We start from the raw sequence: 7,949 nt of genomic DNA on the forward strand, positions 1-7,949 counted from the left end.
CGATCGTACCCGCGGCCCAATCTTTTAAAATTTTCCAAAAATTTCTTAAAATTTATTGGTCAACTTTTTTTCATTATATATAAATTAAAATCGTATTTTTATTAAATTGTTTATATATTTTTGGATGATAGTATATATTATTGTATTTGTTAATTGTTGTTTAAAACCCTAAAAACCCCCGCCCCTCTTTGTACCCCGCTCTGAGTAGATTATTGAGGCGTATTTCTTAAACCGGTCACTACGCGGCGCCACCTGCGATAAAGGTAGGTTGGAACATAATTTTATAGAATTAGATTTTTTTTATTTACACTGGGTAGAATTGTATATATAAATATAAATTTAATTATAAATATAATTATAAATATAAATATAAATATAAATTATTTTATCGTGAAGTTAGTTCCAAGTGACGTTTTACGCAAGTGTCGCCGCGTAGTGTTACAGTAACGAAGTTAGTTTTGTTGTCAAAAATTCAACGGATTTTTGAAAATTTAAATAAGATATCGTATGAATTTCATAAGTCCGTTTTTTGTGTAGAATTTGTACACAAGGATGATTTAGATTGAAAATGTTTTTTGAATAAAATTTGTTGTGAATTGGAATTTATAGATTGAATTTATAAAATCAAATATTTTCAATCTAATTTTGTTTGTGTGAACTTTACAATATGTTAAATATGTGTTTTTACTTCCCCAATATTATATTTTTTAATTTGTATTTTAAATATTATCTTTGGGATCACTCTTGGATACTGAAATTTTATAATTATATATAGAGGGGTTAATAAAATTTTAAATTAAATTGAGAATTTAGATTTTTAAAAAACGTAAAATTATAATAATTATTCTTACTTTTATTGCACAATTGAATCTACAAGAGAAATTACTAGGAAAGTTCAAAATTGCAGTAAAATCGGCTTTCTTTTGGTCAACTTGCGTTGCCACATCACTCCCCCCGTCGGGGTCACCAATGTTGGAAAATATTTACTCGTTGAATTCATTGTTCTTAGGTATTTTTTTATTTTGGTTTGGGAAAATATTCATTAGGAATAAACTTATTACAAAAGTACAAACAAAATTGTATTAAATTCTGGTCAACTTGTGTTGCCACATCACTCCCCTGTCGCCTATCGGGTAACCAATTTTGGAAAATATTTATTAAAAGTGAATTTATTAGAAAAGTACAAGACTGTGTTAAAATATCGGATCTAAAATGTCATGACACGTATCTTATTTTGTTGTGTGTTTCTCACCTTTAGAATCACCTATTACGTTTAATAGAAATAAATTTGAAATAATATTTTAGGCGCGTTTATTTTTTTATGTGAGTCTTGATTATTCCTTTTCTATTTTTGTTTTAAAGAATATATAGATATTATATCGTTTTTAAGAAAAATACTTTTAAAAATGGAATTTTATTTTACCATATTTTATCATTTAAATAAATAATAACGAATTTTATTAAACACTCATTACTTATAATTTGTGTGCAAAAACTCTGTGTATCTCACCTTTAGAATCACATATTAGATAATTAGATTCAACATAAAATAATATTTTAGGCACGTTTATTCCAATTTTCTTATTCCAAAAATAGGTCATTCATTCAAAACCAAACAAATTAATTTTGCAGACATAATTAATATAAATTCATACTTTTACGATCAAATATTGTAACATATCTTTTAGTGTTTAGGTTAGAATTAAATCATCATTTGATTTAACAAAATTTTACACATTAATTTATTAAAATAATAATAAAATAGTATTTATCATCTAAATATATTACTTTTTATGTCGACATGGAATTTTATTCCAAGTTCTATTTATATATTTTATGTTCGTATTAAAATTTACTATTGCACTCTGTGTGTTTTACCTTTATTATGCCCGACTTCAATCTTTATATAAATATTGTCGAACGAGAATTGAATTTGTAATTAAAATCAAAATTTGTTTTATAAATATATATAAAATATATATAGATATTAGTGAAGGAGCTGGGAGCTGAAAATAATTCTTAATGAATTCATATATATATTAGGCTAAAGGCATGAACATTTTCGAATTTCTTTGCTCCCAAGGGCTCAAAAGTAATAAAAGAAAATTCTCTGAAAGTTTTAGCTCTTAATATTAACATTTAGATAGTCCGCACTTCAATTAAAAGTTTCTTATTATTATTGTTATTATGAAGTAAATACTTGCGCCATCTGTGATTGCAGACTTGTAATTTTGCTGGCAATTTGTTACTGATAATTTGAGTGTCAAAATCACCAATTAAATAAATATTTTGATGCAAAATTAATCTTGAATAAATATTTTGTTATGGATTTAATTAGAGCTTAAGTGTTTTTAGGTGCATTAAACTTGGGTTCACAAATGCTATCACAGATGGCGCAAACATTTTCTTACTTTTAATTTAATTGCGGACTATTTAAATGTTATTATTAAAAGTTAAAACTTTTATGAGATTTTCTTTTATTAATTTGGAAGCGTTTGAGCACTTGGGAGCGAAGAAGTTTGGAAATGTCCATATTAAGGACCACCCTAATATATATACATGTCGCTTATGACTATAAAACATTTATCACGTTCATAAAATTCATATACAATCATCCATTAATATTTATTATTTTAATTGGATAGTAATATTATATATATAAATACACAAACATACACACAAATATATATATATATATATATATATATATATATATATATATATATATATATATATATTCGGCAGAACTATTTTTTGCATTTTATTTAAAATAAAATGGGTAGAACATTGTGACAAAATTGATGATATTAATTTATTAATTTTTTATATCTACAATTCTACCCAGTGCTAATATTAATATAAATTATACAAATAATATTTTAATATATAATACATTATTATAATATCGTTTTAGTGTGAAATACTTCTTACATACACGGTCCGAATTACAATAAGAAACTGTTAACCCATATTAGCGACAAAAAAAGCATTAAATCACTCTAGAAAATTAACTTTGTAATTTTTGTATTGCTAATAATTTTAAAACCATTCGATTAATATGAATGATGTGTTCGGCAAAATTGTTCTAAATTAAATAAACAACAATATTGTCTAATATCAAAAGACCATATAACAACCCGGTGCACTCTAAAATTGCATTTGAAAATAAATTATGCAAACTAAAATATGTGGTGGCGCCTTCGGTTGGGTTTGAATCTGTGGTGGGTTTAGGTTTTAGTTTTAGTTCGGTTTTGTTGATTTTTAGTTAAAAGCGATTTTTAAGTATACCGAGTTGCTGTAGGTCATTACTATGTTAGAAAAGTTTGTTCACTATTTAATTTTGTACAAATTTGCCTAATATTATATATACATTGCACAAACCGTTTAAAAGTTATACGAGTTTTAATAAATAAATGCACCTATCGAATCGTTTGTGTAAAGGCTATATAAATTGTACGGTGATTAAAAAAATTTAGTGTTTTCAAATGCGTTTTTAAAGTACACCGAGTTGCTGTAAGGCATTGAAGTGTTAGAAAAGTTTATTCACTCTTCAATTTTGTACAAATTTGCCGAATATTTTATTTATACTACCCGAATGGTTTAAAAGTTATACCAGTTTTAATAAATAAATGCACTCATCGAGTCAAGTTTATAATGGCTATATAAATTACAATTTACTTGAAAGAAATTAGTGTTTTCAAATGCGTTTTTAAAGTATACCGAGTCGCTGTAGGTCTTAACGATGTTAAAAAAGTTTATGCAGTTTTTAATTTTGTACAAATAACCCGAATATTTTATTTATATCACACAAACGGTTTAAAAGTTAAAAGAAATTAGTGTTTTCAAGTGCAATTTTAAAGCATACTGAGTGGCTGTAGGGCTTTACGATGTTAAAAAAGTTTATGCAGTATTTAATTTTGTACAAATTTGCCGAATATTTTATTCATATTGAACAAACCGTTTGAAAGTTATAATAAAGTTTTAATAAATAAATGCACTCATCGAGTTAAGTATATATTGGCTATATAAGCTTGCATGGTGATTGGAAGAAATTAGTGTTTTTAAATGCGTTTTTAAAGTACACCGACTTGCTGTAGGTCAATATGATTTTTAAAACGTTTATACAGTATTGAATTTTGAACAAATTTGTTGAATATTTCATTTATATCGCACAAATTGTTTAAAAGTTATACGAGTTTTAAGAAAATAAATGCACCCATCGAATCGTGGCTGTATAAGTTGAAAGAAATTAGTGTTTTCAAATGCATTTTTCAAGTACACCGAATTGCCGCTCGGCTTTACGATATTAGAAAAGTTTCTTCAGTACTTAATTTTGAACAATTTTGCCCAATATTTGATTTATATCAAACAAACCCTTTAAAAGTTATACTAGTTTTAATAATCAAATGCATACATCGAGTACCCTCGTCAAGTTGTGTGTGAAGTTGGTGCTATATCAATAGTGCGGGAGCTAGTATGGGTTAATTGGCGTTATAATTTTTTTTGTCCAAAATTTATAGGATTTTACTATATATTATATTCATACATGACTAATAAAAACTCTTATGATTTTTTTCAAATTCAAATCAGAAGTTCTGCCTTTGTTTAATTTATATTTCAAACATTTCACTAGCACTATCTTTCATTATGTCATTTTGCATCATTTGCACTTCTCATTCAAAAAATCATATTTGCAAAAAAAAATGTGTAGACAAAAATATTTTAAAAAATTGTAGTTAACCTACAATGTGTTGAAAATTATTTTTTATATGCTGGAAATTTTATTCAATTTACTGGATTTATAATAATATATAATTGAAACATCACATTGGTTCAATAAATTTTCATAATTAATTAGTACATTTTATTATAACCTTTAAAATGGGATTCAAATCCTCTGACAGTTTGCCAATTTAGAGATTATGTTTATAAATTTTCTAACCTTGCTTTACCAATGTGATGTTTTTTTGAATTATCACCATTGACAATTTATTACCGAAACGTTTCTGTAACTTTTACGAATATGAGTAAATTACCGTTTTTGTATTTTTTTACGTATATTATAAGTAAATTACCGTAGGAGACGGTCCGACCGTGGTAGCTGTCAACATCTATCTGAGATCAATCAGCAAAATAGATGACTACAAAATGGTAAGACTGAGTTTCAAAAAAGAATAAATTTTTGAAAAAATAAATAAATAAAATGATAAACGTCGTGTATATTTATATATTGCACCCCCGTGTGTGAAATATATCTTATCAAAATTCATAAAATTGATTTGTGGATATAACATTTTGAGGTTAAGTAAACTTTTTTTTCATAGCCATCTATACAAAGTACATTGGGTTTAAAACTGTGGACGGTTTAGGTTTTATTTTAGCTTGTTTTTTTTAATAAAAAAACAAGGATATTTTATAATTAATTAATTTTGAATTTGATGATTTAAAAAAAAACGGGATAAAAGGTATCCTATGTCCTTCTCCTGGCTCTAAACTACCTCCTTGCCAATTTTCAGCTAAATCGGTTTAGCCGTTTGTGAGTTATATGTGTTCTAACGAACACGATCCTCTTTTTTATATATGATTATACTTATTGCTGATTATAAACACCTCTAATTAAATACGTATAGACAAATATACATGAATATCTAAGTATATAAATAATTACATTCCCATTTTCAATAAATAAATCTCCATCGTCCATCTGGCAAGAATTAATTTATTTTCCACTTCGTAATCATTTTCCGTGGTGATTAAAAAATTTATATTATTTACGTAATAAATTTCTAAAAATAGTGATTAAAAAAATTATATTTTTTTATTAAACACCGGTTGACAGTTGACAGTTGAAAGTAAATGTCATGCATAAAATATGAATCATAGATTGATCAAAGTAAATGGATAGTTAATAATTAATTAATTTTGAATTTGATTAAAATAAAGCGATAAAAAGTACCCTATGTTCTTCTCCTGGCTCTAAATTACCTCCCTGACAATTTTCGGCTAAATCGGTTCAGTCGTTCGTGAGTTATAAGTGTTGTAACTAACACGATCCTCTTTTATAATAGATACAAGGTCAAGAGGTTTTTGGAATTTGTTTTGCTCGTCAGTAGAGTCCTTTTTCTCGGCTGAGTTTATCAAGAATTTTACGGAAATCATTTTTGCTCGTCAGAGTCCCTTTTCTCGAAAATTTCTCAAGAGTTTTTTTGAAAATCGTTTTGCTCGTTAGTAGAGTCCTTTCTCTCGGCTGAGTTTATCAAGAGATTTTCGTAGATAATTTTGCTCGTCAGTAAAGTCCCTTTTTTAGTTTGAATATTTATTATTTATTTATTTTTTTGGTTCAATTCATCAAGTTTATTTTGTAGGTCATTTTGCTCGTCAATAGAGTCCCTTTTCTTAGTTGTGATTTGTAAGGACTCTTTCGGAAATCAGTTTGCTCGTCAGTAGAGTCCTTTTCTCAGTTGAATCCATCAAGAGGTTTTCTTAAATCATTTTGCTCATCAGTATAGTCCTTTTTTTGACTCGAATTTATCAAAAAAATGATCGGAAGTCACTTTGCTCGTCAGTATAGTCCTTTTTCTTAATTGTGATTTATAAGGACTCTTTCGGAAATCAGTTTGCTCGTCAGTAGAGTCTTTTTTCTCAGTTGAATCCATCAAGAGGTTTTCTTAAATCATTTTGCTCGTCAGTAGAGTCCCTTTTTAATTAATGCTTTATCAAGATTCTGTTCGGTATTCATTTTGCTCGTCAGTAAGATCCCTTTTCATCATTCTAGATGGTCTGATAACGTGTCAAAATGTCCAAAATCACCATCTATTGTGTTTTAAAAGCGTAAATTGGTAAATGTTTTTTTTTTTTGTAATATTTATAAACGACATTTTGAGGTTACGTGGTTATTGTGTTGAAGATTTAGTAGTGTTAATAGTGTGCGTTAGGACAAAAAGTATCCTATGTCCTATTCCTGGCTTTAAACTACGTCCCTGCCAATTTTCAGCTAAATCGGTTCAGCCGTTCGTGAGTTATAAGTGTTGTAACTAACACGATCCTCTTTTATATATAATATATATATACACGTATATATATATATATATATATATATATATATATACATATATATATATAGATACAGATTAGAAATTTGAACTGAAGATGGTATGATAACGAGTCGAAACGTCACCATAGCTCATTTTTACTATAGTTCATTTTATAATGTTATATCTGCAAACAATTTCTGTAAATTTATCTATTACTAAAATTTCTATCTAAAATATATCTCTGTCACCAGATACCACATTGGCTTTGCATTCGCATTTGTAAATAATCATTTCGAAATCATTTTTCTGTAAATATTGGCTTTTGTGTATAAATTTTTTTTCTTGTAAATATAAAATTAACGCTTTTTGTTATTGATAATATATATTTCAAAATTTTTGGAAAAAGTGTTTTTAACGCCTAACTATTATGTAAACATTTGACATATTGGAAAAATACAGATCTGAAACTTAATAAGTTTTTTTTTTTTTTGATAATATGTCAAATGTTTTGGTATTGTCAAGTATTGTTAATTATTGTACAGCTTTTTTGAGTAATAACAATGATGGTGTTGTATTGTATAAAGTATTTGTTAAGTTTGACGTTTTTATGAACCATTAAAAAAATTGAAATTTAATAATTTAATATTTTGGAAAATACTATGAAATGTTGGATTTTGTAAAATTGCATAAGGTTGGAAGAGAGTATTGATAAAATGGAACTCTACTGACGAGCAAACTAAAATATTATAAGAAGAAACTATGGTGACCTAACTGACGACTCAAAAAGGGACACTACTGACGAGTTACTTATAATAAGTAAAAAAGAAGGTCCTTAAATCATTTGCTCATCAGTAGAGTCCTTTTTCTCGCCTAAATTTATTAAAAAAAAAGTTGGAATTTCAGTAGAGTCCATTT

Source organism: Ctenocephalides felis, unplaced genomic scaffold (genome assembly GCF_003426905.1).
Source record: "Ctenocephalides felis isolate EL2017-DRISC unplaced genomic scaffold, ASM342690v1 CF-g0.4_SCAFFOLD_03571, whole genome shotgun sequence".
In the NCBI taxonomy this organism is placed as follows: domain Eukaryota; kingdom Metazoa; phylum Arthropoda; class Insecta; order Siphonaptera; family Pulicidae; genus Ctenocephalides; species Ctenocephalides felis.